This window comes from Gossypium hirsutum, chromosome D07 (genome assembly GCF_007990345.1).
Source record: "Gossypium hirsutum isolate 1008001.06 chromosome D07, Gossypium_hirsutum_v2.1, whole genome shotgun sequence".
Classification (NCBI taxonomy): domain Eukaryota; kingdom Viridiplantae; phylum Streptophyta; class Magnoliopsida; order Malvales; family Malvaceae; genus Gossypium; species Gossypium hirsutum.
In genome coordinates, this window is record NC_053443.1 from 18,956,840 (window position 1) to 18,973,611 (window position 16,772).

Here is a 16,772-nt window from a genome sequence, read left to right on the forward strand (position 1 = left end):
CTTTTTTTTCTGATCTTTTTACCCAAAAACATTTAAAAATAGTTAATATTCTCACAAACTTATATCAAATTGTCTGTAGTTTTTATTCTGTTAAAATAGGTTGTATTTTTATTTTTTGAAATTAATCCATCTCCTTATTAAATTTTATAATTTAGGTTTAATGGTTAAAATTGTTAAAATCATTTTGTTAAATTTAAACTTATTATAATGTCATTTTTTAAGTAAATTTAACAAAAGAATTCTAATAGTTTTAATAATTGAAACTTAATTTTGAAATTTGAAAAGTAAAATAATTAATTTTTTTAAAATAAAAATATAAGATCTAAATTTTAAACTTATAAAAAGTATAAGGACTTATATCATATTTTAACTTTTTAATTTAAATGCTTTCTCATAAACCTAGGAGAAAAACTTGATGGTCAAATCTGGAATTTGAAGGAAATAAGAAATAGAGTGGGAAGAAGGGAAATTTTCCAGTTCTGAGTGATTAGAAAGAGCCCATTATAAGTTCCTACATTGTGGGCCACAAGACAACTCAATTAATTTAAGACAAGTGTTGTCAATTGGAATTCCCTTATCCTCATTCTGCTTTGCGCCTCTATTCTAACTATTGCCTCCTCTACGCCTAATTTATTTAAAATATTGTAAAGAAGTATTTTTGAAAATATTTAATTTAAGATTTAAGTCTCGAGTATTTTTATTATTTTTTTCAAATTATCTTTTTAAATTAAATTAAAAAGTTTGACTTTTCGAAAACCAATTTGGGTGTCTATTATAATTTTGTCCTTCATTTATATTAATTATGGTTAGCTTTTATTTTTAATTGTTTTGATGTAACAAATTTTATTATAAAATTTTTTATTTAAATTTACATGAATTATTTCAATCTTATCTAAATATATTTTTAAGTGTTACAAACTCAAAAATAAAGTTTTTAAATAACTTAATTTTTCTACAAAAAAAATTTTAGAACCCCAAATACTTTAAAATGTTTTTAAGCCACATTTTTTAAGGTTTCCAATCCTGTCTCGAGACATAAGCATGCCTAACTCAAGACAGACCAACATCAAAGCTAAAAATGCTTCAGATTAATCTTGTTTTTGTCTCGAAGACCTGCCAACATTGAAGCAAAGGTAAGCTTCAAGGGAGCCTTGTCTCAAGACATACGATAGATTGTATTGAGACATCTAGCTCCAACGGTCATATTTTGTTCTTCTTGTCTTGAGATAAGGGATTTGTATCTCAAAACACACTGTTGCAGGGTTTCACTAAATGCTCAAAATAAATGCTCTCAACGGCTAAAAACTCCCTCCAATGGCTCCAAACGTCCAAAAATCAATTAGAGGGTATATATCCAAGTCAAAAACACTTGAAGACAGAAGAGAAGAACATCCAAACATAGAAATTAACAGAAAAGCATCAAATTATTTATTCTTCATTTTCTTTTGTACATATCTTTTATGTACTCATTGTTAGATCTTTTTTATCATTTTCATTTCAATTTATTGAAAGAGTTAAACACTTGTAAGCACATACCTTTGAGAGACTTTTATTGTTTACATCTTTTCTTCTACATAGAAAAGGCTACTTAAGGTTTTTGGGGTATAAAACCTTGAGTAATTTGTAAAGGATTTTAGCTAAGTCACAAAAACTAGGAAGGGTTCTAGTTAACTTATAAAAACTAGGGAAATGTTTTATCTTAGCCTTGTGAAAAAGATAGGGGTTGTAAAGGTTATACATTTTCCTTGAAAGGTAATAATTAAGTATAGTGAATTGGGAAATCCTTTGTTGATGTATACCAAGGTAGTAGAGGTAGGCAATTGGGGTCGAACCATTACAAATCGATTTGTCCAAGCTTTTCTTCCCTTTCCTTATCATTTAGAAAAGTTTGCAAAGATTTTTTAAAATACCAATTCATCCCCCTCTTGATATTTTTGGGCCTAACAACTATAAAATATAGGAGAGGGATCACTTACGCCGATGTAAAAGTAAAGTGGTTTTACACCCTTCCTTAACTTTTTTTTATACATTTAATATTTTAATAATTCGATTAGATTGAGAATTGAATCAATTTGAAGATAATCGGGGCAAAAGGCAAAATTGTTGATTAGTCATTAAAGAATATTCGTTTACTGTTTTGTTAGGTAAGTTCATATGGTATTATTGTATTTAAATTGTTATATATTTAAATTATGAATTTGTGTATGTTTGATAGTAATTTCAATTGTTGTAATTTGGTACAAAAGGTGATATATGGATTAAATCACAAAGAAATGATAAATTGAGTATAGTTGTAATGGCCTAAATTCAAGGTTATTGGAACAGTGGTTTCGTAACCACAAATCCGATTTAAAGAGAAATTTATTTTAATATTTTGCATGAATATTGATATGATAGGAAAATCGTATGAAAATATCGATAGAAAAATTTTACCGATTTAGTAGTTAGTTAGAAAAAGAAATTATTGAAGAAATTGGGTAAAAACAATGTATTGAGACCTCGATCTCATAAAACTAAGTTGAAAATATTTTTATAAATATTTATGAAATGTTAGTAATGTGGTATTAAAATTTCGTTAGAAAATTTTAATGTTTGGGTAGTCAATTAAATGAAAAAGACTAAATTGGAAAATGTGTAAAAGTGGCTAGGATGATTAAATAGCTTAAGTGTCTAATGGATTTAGCCCGGACGGGTAATCCGAATTAGGGTCTGAATTTAGCCTGGACTGGTAATTCAAATCCAAGCTCATTAAAGTAAATTGTCGTTGCAGGGGATTTAGCCTGGACTGGTAATCTCACAGTAAGGATAAGGTTCGCGGGAGTGTGCTCTCTGGAATGGGAATGTGCGCACATGAATATAAATTGACAAACCCGGAATAATACGCTAAAAGTGCACCTTTGAAAATCTATTAAAATTTTGAGAAATTCAACAGGATAAATATGGGAAATAATAAGGGTAATAGAAAACATGGAATTGATGAGCTCATCAATCATTAATCTTTGTATTGAACTCATATGATGCTATTTGATTAATGTTTTGATTGAGTTTGTGTGTGATAGGTAAATGGTAAATTGAATGGATGTATGAAAATTTATTGTATTGTATTGAAAATATTAGGTAAGTATAATTCTTGTTACATTAGCTTACTAAGCACAACGCGCTTAACCTATTTCCTTTTTCTCTGATTCGTAGTATTAAGAGTTCGGAGGTTGGATTCGGTCGGAGACACATCATACTATCAACTTCAACATTTTGGTATATCAAGAAACTTTATTTTGGAATCAATGGCGTGTATAAGTTGATAAAGTAAATGTTAATGTGAAATGAATGTAAAGTTAGCCATTGGTATGGCTATCAAATCCTGGTTTTGGTATGTGATGAGGTTATCTTATGGATATGCGTAAATCTATCTTGAAAATATGTTGAATTGGATTGGTTGATTTGGTTTGATATCGATGTATGTTTTGGGCTTCGGAGTCTCATCTAAGGGGCGTCATAATATGTTTCAATAAAAGAATAGTATTTAACTCGTAATAATGAAAAAAATTAATTCAAAAAACTCCGGTAATGCCTCGTACCCTATTCCAGCAACGAATATAGGTAGGGGGTGTTACAATGATGAATTGAAATTTGAGATATTTAATGAATTTATAGTTTATTATGACTGATTGAATCATATTGGTATGAATTTGATTAATTATCAAGATAAAGAACTAAATTGAAAATAGTATAACTTGGTGAAATTGGCTTGGAATTGAGATTAATCATGATATGCCCTGTATGAAATGATATATTGATTAATGAATTGATGATATTGAAATCGATAGAATCAAAATTAAAATGAAATTAGATTATTGGGTACCCTATTAATTGTTCAGGTAGAGTCGGAAATAATTAACATGCCATAGAATAGCTTGAGTACGAGTTATTTCGGCTATATGTCAATAAGCTGTTGGACGCATTTTTCTTCCGAACGTCCCGATGAGTGTTGGGCACAATTATTGTTTTAGTTAAACTGATGAGCGATGGGCGCAATTTATTTATTTCGAACGTTTCAATGAGGCACTAGGTGCCAAATAGGTGTGTTGGTTCGACTGTATATCCGTTTGAGTTTGAGTCATGTTAATAGGGGTATAAAATGTAAAGTTGATAATGGTATATCAATTGAATTGATATTGTGAAATAATTCTTAAAAGAAGAGTTATAAAATATGAATTTTGTCAGTATACGAAAGATTATGTAAATCAGATATACAAGTCTAAAGGACTGATATGAGAACATGACAAATTAATCAATTCGCTTTGGAAATTGACATGAAATTGACATTGAATAGATTAAATGTTGATTGATTATATGAATGATACTGAAATGTTTATTATAAGTGAATTGGAATGTTATATGTTTAAATTACTATATGATACGATATATGTTGAACTCACCTTATTGATATATGGTTGTCTTGTTTAGGCAAACTTGTCAAGCTAGTAGTTTATCATATTAGATTGTAAATCGAGGTAAGTTTTTGTTTAATGTCTATGACTTATTAAGCATTCAATATGCTTACCCCTTTTCTTTCCCTTTCCCTGTAGATTGTTGACTTGTAGAACGTGTCAAGCGGATCGTCGAGAAGCTCACACTATCTCATTGTGAATTAGATAGTCTTTCAAATGCTCTAAAGTCCGATTATATGGCATGTACATAGGTGTTTATATGTGTTAGCTTAAAATGTTAATTTAGTTTGAATCTTATCTAATGTTTTATCTTGAAAAAACCAATGCACATGTGAAACTATGTTTGCTTTGGTAACATGTTGTGACATTTTTCTATGGAAATCAAATGGTATATTGAGCATGAAATGGTGTAATGTCCCTCACCCGATTCAGTCATCAGACCCGAGCTACAAGATGCTATAGCAATTAACATAATGAACACATTCATAATCAGCTTTAAACTTAAAAGAAATAGCAAAAATTTCGTCATTCATGTTTCAAATCATTCACAGTCAAGACCAAGTCTCAAATGAGCATCCGAAAGCTCTTAAATCAACCCGAGAAAAAATAAGTACTTATTTGAAAACTTAGCAAAAAATATGGAAAATCTGCAAACAGGGGTGACACAGCCGTGTACCTAGGCCGTGTTAAAAACTATGGTCATTTGGAGAATGAGTCGCACTGCCGTGTGGCAGGCCTGTAACTCACTGAGATCGTGTGTACCAAAATGCAAAAACTCAACAAAAATCACACAGCCATGTAACAAGTAGAGACCGTATGCAAACTAAGACTACTCTACAAAAAATCACACGGGCGTGTAGCCAGCCTGTGTGACATTCGGGAACCATGTAAATCATAAAATAATTACCTTAGTGGTCACACGGCCATGTCACCAACCCGTGTGGAGACATACGACCGTATGTCAGGCCATGTGCAGCAAAATGTGCCTTTAGATGCAAGATATTTATTTTAACCATTCCAAAACTTGTACCAATGCTACTTACCAATACTACACCTTTTCAAAACATGCCAAAGCACACCTAAACCATTACCTTAAACAACTAACTAATATGCCTCAATGGCACTATTTCACAACAAAAGCTTTTGAACCTATTGCACATAATTTGGTACCAAAATTTAGCACTATGAATACACCAATTCAACATCTCAAAATATAACATTCAAACCTTTCAAATACTAACCAAAATACTAAACATCCACAATTCAAACTTCCATTTCAATCTAACCAATTTAAACTTCATTCATGCTATCACATTAAATCATATTCAACAACCATTCCATTTCCATATTAAAGAGTTATCACTTAACCATTTAAGCATATTCAAAGCATCACATAACACATATATTTACAAAGTTCGATTGACCTCAAAATATACATCAAGGAGACCAAAATAAAAGCCTCAAATCTCCTATAAACATCTATCCAACTACACCTATTTACATGCCACTTATAACCGAGTTAGAATGATCAAAAGTCTACCAAGTCATTAAGAGGATAGTGTGAGCTCCGACGGGATCCAACCGATTGCATAATTTCTGACAATCTACAAGAAAGAAGACAGAACAAAAGTAAGCATACTTAATACTTAGTAAGTTCATACATAAAATTTTACACAAGTTGCCCGACATTAACATAATTCAAGAATTGAATATATCTATGTAAATACAAGACATAGTATTCCTTAACAACCTAAGCAATTTCAACGTTCATCAAGGTTGGTTCACCTTCACAAATTAAGCATAGAATGTAATCCATGCCATTGTATCATAAACATATTAAGCATACTTGTTTCATGTAACAACAATCATATCATAATTAGATCATTCTTCCATTTCCATACCATAAAATCTATTTTCACCTGAAGAACTATAGCGAAATAACCACAGATACTCAGGATAGAGTTGCTCACACAAGTTATGAATATAAGTGCTTAAACGAGCTATAAAAATGGGTATGCTCACACGAGCTGTGGGTTGGGATGATAACTTTACTCGATGTTGCTCACACGAGCTATGAAGAATCTGCAACACATGCTCGACCTTAGCTATTGATAAAACATCCAAGACCAGCACCCGATACCTTATACACCCTAATGACATGTCATTTGTATCATAGTCGTTCACTAAGTTCGTATGGGCCTCAATTCATATTCATGTTATTTCAACCCTCTGACCATCACCATATATATATAATTCAACTATATACATTCCCATATTCAATCACAGTCATCAACTATATCTTACTTTACTGTTTAGTCCTTCCAATACTCAAAATCATTATTCCATTACAATGCAACTACAAGTTATATACATATCATACTATAATGAAAAGTATAAATCAGAATAAGTATTATACGAACTTACCTAACCAAAAACAGCAACAAATACAACGCCAATGACTATTTTGCAAGTTTTCACTTTCCGTGTTTATTTTTTGGTTGTTTTAATTCTTGATCTATATAATAATTCATTTCAAAATTTCAATTCCAAATACCTTAAAACCCATTATACTATGCATATGAATACTTAATTCCATTTTTTTACAATTTCCCTAAAATTTTGTAGTTTATTCAAGTTAGTCTTTAAAATTGAAACAACTATAACTTACACATTTAAACCCCAATTTTCAATCTGATTTCACTCTTATACTTAAACATCTCTCAAATGCTTATATTTACAGAAATTTCAGTATTTTTCTATTTTAGTCTCTAAACTCAAAATTAACTATTATCACTTTGCAAATTAGTCATATTTCATAACAAAGCTTCAAAATCTACCATTTAACATCCAAAAAGCTTTAAAACAACAGTTTTAACTTTTAAAATCTCTGAAATTTTTACAATTTAGTACCCATGTTAGCTAGATTAAGCTACAACGACCTCAAGAACATAAAATTTACGATAAACGGGCTTAAAATCAACTTATATGCAAGGGTCGAATGATTAAGAATGCTTGAAGCTTTCTCTTTCTTCTTCAGTGGTGGTTTTTTGGTGGGGAATAAATAAATGAGGAAGATGGTGATGTTTTTCTTTTCTTATTTTATGTTTAATTAAACTTAGCATTTATTTTAACTAAAATTTTAACATAAAAATATTTAAAACTAAGCGCCAACCATCCTTAATAATTAAAAATGGGTAATTTTCCACATAAATCCCTAAACAAACACTAATTGAACCTTTTAACTAATGAAAGTCTATAGCGATTAACTTTTACGATTTTTACGATTTAGTTTTTGTACCCTAATTAACCATCCAACCAAATTACCAGACCAAAAGTTAATATAATGCTATAATAGACTCTTGAGTATTAATAAATAATATTTACTGACTTGATCATCGAAAAATGAGGTTTCGAAACCACTATTTTTGGTACAACTGAAAATTGGCTATTACAAATAGTATGGTAAAATGATGAATTTGAATGGCTACAAAACATGGATTAGTATATTGAATTGCATCCAAATTGTGGCTTATTGGATTTTTTTAATCAAATGGTTAAATGAATTTTTTGGTATATGTTTGGAGGGTTTTGTACAGGTACAAATTTGGTAAATAAGCACCAAATGTACAATTGTTTTGGTTGGCTTGAAATAGGTACCAAAATGTGGATTTTGAAACTTTTGCTCTAAGTATCGATGCCTTAGAAAGGGTATCAATACTTTAGTAATTTTTCTTAAATTTATTAAACATTGAACCTTAAAATGGTATTGTTAGAGTTGTGTGACTCAAATTCTTGTTAAAATAAAAAACAAGTGGCAAGATAGCGGGATTTATGAGGGCAACGGCTGAGGTTTAAACTTTGATTAGAATAAGGTGTTTTAACCTTACTGCATTACTTATATTAGATTTTAATTAGAATAAGGTTTTTAAACCTATAAATAGACGTATTTGGCTCTCCTATTGTATTATTCGAATTCGACATAGGAAATTTTCTTCTCCTATGTCCGTGGTTTTTTCCCAAAAGGTTTCCACATAAAGTTTTATGTGTTCTATTTTTATTTTCTTTTTTCTTTGCGATACATTGCCATTATCGACATTCTATTTTTTCACAAATTTGTATCAGAGCTTTCTGGGTTGGTTATCTCGATCACGATAATGGCGTCACTAAAGTATAAAATTTTACTATTGGATTGTAACACCATATTTGCGTTGTGGTAAATAAAGATGCAGGTAGTTCTTGCGTAGATGGATTTGGAGGATGCCCTACTATAGATAGATAAGATACCTCCGATGTTGATTGGGGAAGAAAAGAAGCATAAAGATCAAAAAATTTTGATGCAATTACATCTGCATTTGTCTAACGAAATTCTGCAAGATGTGATGACGGAAAAGAATGCCACTACATGATGGGAAAAATTGTAGCAGCTATGCTTGTTAAAAACCTTGACTAGTAAGTTACATAAGAAGCAACGTCTTTATACTCATCGTTTGGAGGAAGGTGCATCTATGCACGAACACTTAATTGTGTTTAAAGAAATTGTCTCGGATTTAGAGGCCATGGAGGTTCGGTATGATAAAAAAATTTAGGGTTGGTTCTATTTTGCTCGTTGCCCTCGTCTTATTCAACCCTTAGAGACATGATTTTGTATAACCGCGAATCTCTCACAGTTGATGACGTCTATGCTTCTTTGACTTTGTATGATAAGATGAAACATCTTATGGTTGAATCCAACTCTCAATGAGAGAGTCTCACTGTTCGTTAAAGACAATAACGAAATATTGATGATGATCGTGGGAGGACAAATGATCGAAATCCTCACAGTAAATCAAAGGGTATATCGAGATATTTAAATAGAAGTAAAACCTGTAACTTTTGTAAGAAGAAAGGGCACATTAAATTTGAGTGCTATAAGTTGCAGAACAAGATCAAAAGGGAGGCTGCGAATCAAAAGGGAAAACAACCAGAAAAATTCGGTAAAGCTGATGTTGTAGAAGACTACAGCGATGGTGAACCCCTAGTTGCTTCTGCCAACAATTCTAAAGTAAGTGAGTAGTGGATTCTTGATTCTAGTTGTACCTTCCATATGAGTCTCAATCGAAATTTATGTACAACTTATGAAACAATATTTGAAGGTGTTATTTTGATGGCAAATAATGCTTATGTAAAATCGCAAGTGTTGGCACTCTAAAAATCAAGATGTTCGATGGAGTCATCAAAAAACTTAGTGGTGTTAAACATGTACCAGAGTTAAAGAGGAATTTGATTTTGTTGAGTACTCTTGGTTTAAAAGGGTACAAATATTCAGCTAAAAATAGAGTTCTAAAGATTTGCAAGGGTTTGCTTGTTGTGATGAAAGGGCAGAGAAATACTGCCAAGTTATATGTTTTGTAGGGTTCTACTGTTATTGGTGATGCAGTCATCGCTTCCTCTTCCATGTCAAATGATAATGTTACTAGATTTTGGCATATGCGTCTAGGGCATATGAGTGGGAACAACATAGTAGAATTGAGCAAAAGAGGACTTCTTGATAGGCAAGGAATTTACAAACTGATGTTCTGTGAGCACTGCATTTTTGGGAAACAAAAGAGAGTTTGATTCACCAGGGGAATCTATAATAGAAAGGGAACGTTGGATTATATTCATTCTGATATTTGTGGACCATCTAGAGTGTTTTTGAGAGATGGAGTTAATTATATGCTAACTCTTATTGATGATTTTTCTAAAAAAAGTTTGGGCGTTCTTCCTGAAGTAGAAAAGTGATGTGTTTTCCACATTCAAGTCTTGGAAAACTATGGTTGAAAAATAGATAATAAATTAGATAAAACACCTCCGTATAGATAATGGCTTGGACTTTTGTTCTGATGAGTTTAAGGAATTGTGCAAATCAAAAGGGATTATAAGGCACTTGATAGTTCGTCATACTCTACAGTAGAACGGCATTGCAGAATGAATGAACAGAACGATCATGGAGAAGGTTCGATGTATGTTGTCAAATGTTAATTTCCCGAAGTTGTTTTGGGCTGAAACAACATCTACTGCATGTTTTTTGATCAACAAATCTCCATTTGTTGCCATTGAGAAAAAGACTCCACAAAATGAATGGTCTGGTAATTCTGCTGATTATTCTGAATTAGAAAATTTTGGGTGTCATGTGTATGCTCATGTTGATAATGGGAAATTGGGACCGAGATCCATTAAATGTGTTTTTATTGGCCATAAGACTAGTGTTAAATGGTATAAGTTATGGTATCCTGAAAATAGAAAAAATATGATTAGAAAATATTTTATTTTTATGCTACCTAACTTATATATTAAAGACTCTTCCAATAAAGAATAACAATAACAGATGGAGCTTTAGATTGATCCAAGATCTACAATAGAGTCGACTCTTCAAGTTAGTATAGAAATTTAGAATAGAGTTACTTTTTCACCACAATATTATTTTGTGAAAAACAAAGCTAGAAGAGAAATTAAACATCCAAAGAGGTATGTCGAGGCTGATCTAGTTGCTTATGCTTTAAATGTGGCTGAAGATATAGATGCAAATCAAGAGCCATCTACTTTTTCCAAGGCAGTAAGTTATAAAGACTAAAAAAAGTGGATGTTTGCCATGCAAGAAGAGATAGAATTGCTTTACAAGAACAGAACATGGGATCTTGTGAAGCTTCCTAAAGGTAAGAAGGTTGTTCGTTGTAAATGGGCGTTCAAAAGGAAAAAAAAGACTTTAGGAGTTGAAGAACCTAGATATAAAGCAATGCTTGTTGCAAAAGGTTACAGTCAGATTCCAAGTATAGACTTCACATACGTGTTTTCTCTAATTGTGAAGTATAGTTTGATTCAAGCCTTACTTGGTATTGTGGTCATGTATGATTTGGTGCTTGAATAATTAGATGTAAAAAACAACATTCTTACATAGAAAACTTGAGGAGGATATTTACATATAACAACCAGAGTACTTTACAGTCACAGAAAAAAGAGAACTATATTTGCTTGTTAAAAAAGTCCCTTTATGGCTTGAAATAATCACTAAGGCAGTGGTACAAGAGTTTGATTCTTTTATGACTACTCATGATTTCAAAAGAAGCAACTTTGACAGTTGTGTTTATTTAAAAAAAACAGTGATGATTCTTTTATATATCTACTCCTCTATGTTGATGACATGTTGATAGCAGCGAAAGATAAATGAAAGATAAGAAAGGTCAAAACCCAGCTTAGTGAAGAAATTAAGATGAAGGATTTGGGAGCAGCAAAGAAGATATTTGGTACGGAGTCTCTCAGAGATAGAAAAGTAAGTAAATTGTACATAAGTCAGAAATGGTACATTGAGAAAGTTCTTTGCAAGTTCAATATGCAGAGTGCTAAGCCTGTTAGTACTCCTTTAGCAGCCTATTTCAGACTTTAATCGGCTTTGTCTCCATAATCAGATGATGAGATTAACTACATGTCACATGTTCCATATTTTAGTACAGTAAGATCTCTCATGTATGTTATGGTTTGCTCATGTCTAGAGTTATCATATGTAGTCAGTGCAGTTAATAGATACATGGTGAATCCCGGTAAAGAATACTAGAAAGAAGCTCAATGGATTTGGAGATACTTACGAGGTACTACTGATGTTTGCTTATAGTTTGGAAGAAATAGAGACAGAGTCATTGGGTATGTTGGTGCTGATTTTGCTGGAGACCTTGATAAAAGAAGATCTCTCACAGGTTATGTCTTTACAATTGAAGGTTGTGCAGTCAGTTGGAAAGCCACTTTGTAAACTACTGTCGCTTTGTCTACCACTAAAGCTAAGTACATGGCGATTACTAAGGCTTGTAAAGAAGCTATTTGGTTAAATGGGCTCTTTAGTGAACTCAATGAAGACCTTCAAATCAGTACAGTATTTTGTAACAGTCAAATCGCTATCTTTCTTATGTAGGATAAATGTTTTATGAGAGAACAAAACACATTGATGTTCGGCATCATTTTGTTTGTGATATTATTGCTCTTGGTGATATTATTGTGAGCAAAATTAATACTCATGATAATCCTGCAAATATGATGACTAAGACATTTCCTATAACCAAGTTTGAGCATTGCTTAGACTTGGTTGGTGTTCATTGTTGAAGCTAAACCCTTAAGGGATTTCATGGAAAAGGTGGAGATCTTGTTCGTTGAGAGTTCATGATGAAGAAATAGTTTGTTGAGAATTCGTATCAAGGTGGAGATTGTTAGAGTTGTGTGACCCAAATTCTTGTTAAAATAAAATACAAGTGGCAAGATAGAGGATCTACGAGGGCGAAGGCAGAGGTTTATACTTTGATTAAAATAAGGTGTTTTAACCTTACTACATTACTTATATTAGACTTTGACTAGAATAAGGTTTCTAAACCTATAAATAAACGTATTCGTCTCTCCTATTGTATTATTCGAATTCAACGTAGTGAATTTTCTTCTCATCTGCCTGTGGTTTTTTCCCAAAAGGGTTTCCACGTAAAATTCTATGTGTTTTATTTTTTTCTTTTTTTCTTTACGATACATTGTTATTATCGACGTTCTATTTTTTCACAAGTATTGATACGAAGGTAAGGTATCGATACCTTGGAAAAGGTAGATACTTTGTGACAGGTATCGATACATTTGTTTTTAATTCCATTTTTTTAAACATCGAAGCTCAAAAAGTATTACTACCAGATCTGAAATTTTAAAAAGTTTACAATTAGGTTCATGCTCGAGTCAACAAATGAGCTTTCGTAAGCTCGATTAAGGCTCAAATTTGATTGTGTATCATATTGTAAATGTGTTTATGACATGTTTGTATGTTTGAATGTTGTTTATTTTATTTTATTATTGATTGTAGTTGCTCTGGCAATGAATTTGACATCTTGTTGCTCGGACCTGGTGATCGGGTCAAGTAAGGGGTGTTACAGTGATAGATATATTAGATCGATTCAAAATTTTACATGCATGATAAGTACAAATATATTGATAAATTCAACAGTTGAATTGTTAAAATATTAAACATATAGAAAGTTATAGAAGGGTGTAAAGCTACTTTACTTTTACATCGGTATAAGTGGATCCCTCCCCTAAAAGATAAATATGATTTATATATTCAAACTAAAATTTACAAATAATTTATATTAATTATTTAAAATTTATATTTCATATATTACAATATTTACAATATTAACAATAGTCTAAGTTAAATATTTCTTAATATCAAAATAATAATAAATTGGCATCGTGGTAATAATAACACATGAAAATAATGATAGTTTACATTTGAGTCAATTATAATTTTTATTATAATTTAAGCTTATATATTTCATATATCATAATACTAATGATTGAGTTTATAAATCACATTTGAGTTGATAAATACTGATAGCCACACTAATATAGCAACGGGCAGTATCGAATCACATGAGATCCCGTTTCCAACACATTACTATATCTAGGGCAACTCCTATCGCTTGTTATGTGTCTCCTCACCTGCTCACCATTTGTTAATAATGTTTTTGCACTAAAGCCAAAGGAAAATCCTAACCCTCTGAGGTGTCTTTGCTTTCCAAATCATATTCCAAACCGTAGTAAAAAACATGTCATAAAGAGCATGCATATTCTTATAAGTTTCAACGGTGGAAAAATCATCTTTCCTCATCCATTTCCATGTTAAACGATCTTGACATGCATTAGGAGAAGGAGGCAAGACAGTTGTGATCTGAGTGACGATATGATCTGGCACAAGATAAATCAAACGAGACCAATCCCAACTTCCACTTTCTGTAATCGGTTCACAAACACGTAGTGTATTATCTAATTTTTCAGCACCTTTATAAAATATACGACAGGGCCCTAATTGCCGAATCTACACATCATTAGAAAAATTTGTAAGCTGACCATCCCCAATAGACCAATAAAACTTAGCAATTACTTAAAGTTAGACCTTCATCAGTGGTCTCCAAAGAAACAAACAATTACTTTTCACAACAGACCTTGGTAGCAAACCATGTACATTGTATTTATTCCTTAACACTTTTACCCAAAGAGCATCTGTTTTCGAAAGCAATTGAAACCCAAACTTCAACAAAAATTTTTATTCTGATCAATTAACCTCTTCAATCCTAGCCCTCCAACATCGAGAAGACGACAACAATCATCCCTGGATACTAATACGTGTTTTTTATAATCTGAATTAGATCCCCAAAGGAAATTTTGGGTAATCTTGATGTGAGTCTCAAGGCCCAATTTCAGACCCATAGATGTGATGAGCTCACACTACCTCAAGGCCCAGCAACAATGTCAAAGGCCAAGCAAATCAAACCAAGATTTAATCAAAGACAAGATTCGAGGATGAATCTTTTCGAGGAAAGGGGGAATGATACATGCACGGATGAGGTGAAATTTATTAAATTCCATTCACCGAAGCTGCCAATTTTCAAGTTTGGGAAATTAGCAAACTTGTGACAACTTTTTGGATGCGATTTAGGTATCTTTAGGTTAAGATGTATTCATAGCGTTCGAAGATCTATCTCTTAGCTTATAAACGCACTTTAAATCACTCGATTTTGAGTTTGGGAGCTCAAGTTATGATCGTTTTATTGAAGACTGCGCGAGCATAATTTCTAGACGGGATTATGACGAGAATTACGAGTTTCGAGCTTTTAATTCGAGTTTAAATCATATTGGGTTTGGGTTTTAGGCTTAATGTTTATTATATATGAGCTCAATATTGTATTTATTAGCTCTTATTATTTTATTATTCCGATTTTTTAATAATTATTAAGTAGTTTAAGTTATTTAGGAGTTTTATGTTAACAAGAAAGTTTAGGTTAAAACTACTACTTGTTTAGATTAATTAGAGTTCTAGTATACTTTAAAGTTTTATTTAGATTTATTTAACTAGCCTATATATAAGCTTTTTTATTGTACACAAATCAAACAATTGTATTCATTAATAAAGTTTTCAATTCTGGGAGTTTGTTTCTTGTACGAGATTACTTTCTTGTGATTTTTAGTAGCTTTCTTCTCGATTTTCTTCAAAAAAGTCATGGAAATTCTTTCTTCACCCTTCAATTTGCCAATGATTATTTTTTAGAGGGTTGATTAAAATCATTAATTGAGATTGTTGGGATTTATATCTCAAAGGGTTCAATTAGACATTTATCCTTCTATCCATCGTATTCATCGGTTTATTTATCATTTATTTTTTTGTTAAGTTTTCTTATTGTTATTACTTCCGTTGTTATTTTCTAAATTTATTTGACTTTTTCTTTTTAGGTCACGTCCAAATCTTTTCTTCTTGAGTTAAACAACTTGATTTTGATTGTTCTACCTCTTCCTCCACTCCAATTCCGTATCAAATCTGCTCGATTTCTTTACAAACAAATACAGGGATACGAACTGAATTCATGAAGTAGTTAAGAATAGCCAAGAGGGCAACACTTACCAATGTTAAATGACCTGCTAATGACAATTTCCTTGCCTCCCAACCAGACAATTTCTTTCTTACTTTATCCACCACGAATGAAAAAGTGCCTGTTGTAACTCTAGTATGGGATAAAGGCATTCCAAAATAGTTGTCCAAATCATCTACATAGGTGAACCCCACATCAGCACAAATAGCATTATTCAGAGCCCTAGGCGTATTAGGGGAAAAAAAGACTTGTAATTTGTTTTTGTTAATTTTTTGACCTAAGTAGTAACAAAAAGTATCAAAAACACTATTAACAACATAACAAAATTAATAATGAAACGTTGTATCTTACTGATTTATAAATCTAAATATTTTAAAATTTTACAACATTGTAACAGTTTAAAAACCAATGTTAATAATTATCAAAAGTTAAAAAAAATTATCCGTAATATTAACTTAAAATTTATGTTGATTAACCATAATATTAATTTATAATTTGCATGAATAAATTATTAAGTATTTGTTGATTTAATTACATTTTTTTTGTTAAAAGTATTTTATTTAATCACATTATTAATCATAATATTAACTTAAAATTTATGTTGATTAACTATAATACTAATTTACTCATTACTCGCTATTAATTTAATCATTATTATTATTTTCATATTTAAATATGTAAGTTATCATTAATTGATTTTGATGCATATTTTATTAATTCTACCTATTGATATTTCAAATATTAAAAATATGTTACGTTTTAGTCACTTACGTTATCGCGTTGTAACATTTTAGTCACTGAGTCGTTAATTGTCGTTAACGGTGTAATCGTAAGTTGACACAACACGTTAAATTATCATTTCAAACAAAAAAATTTTAGGTTAAATTATACAATTGGTTCCCATATTTTTTCGTTTTGA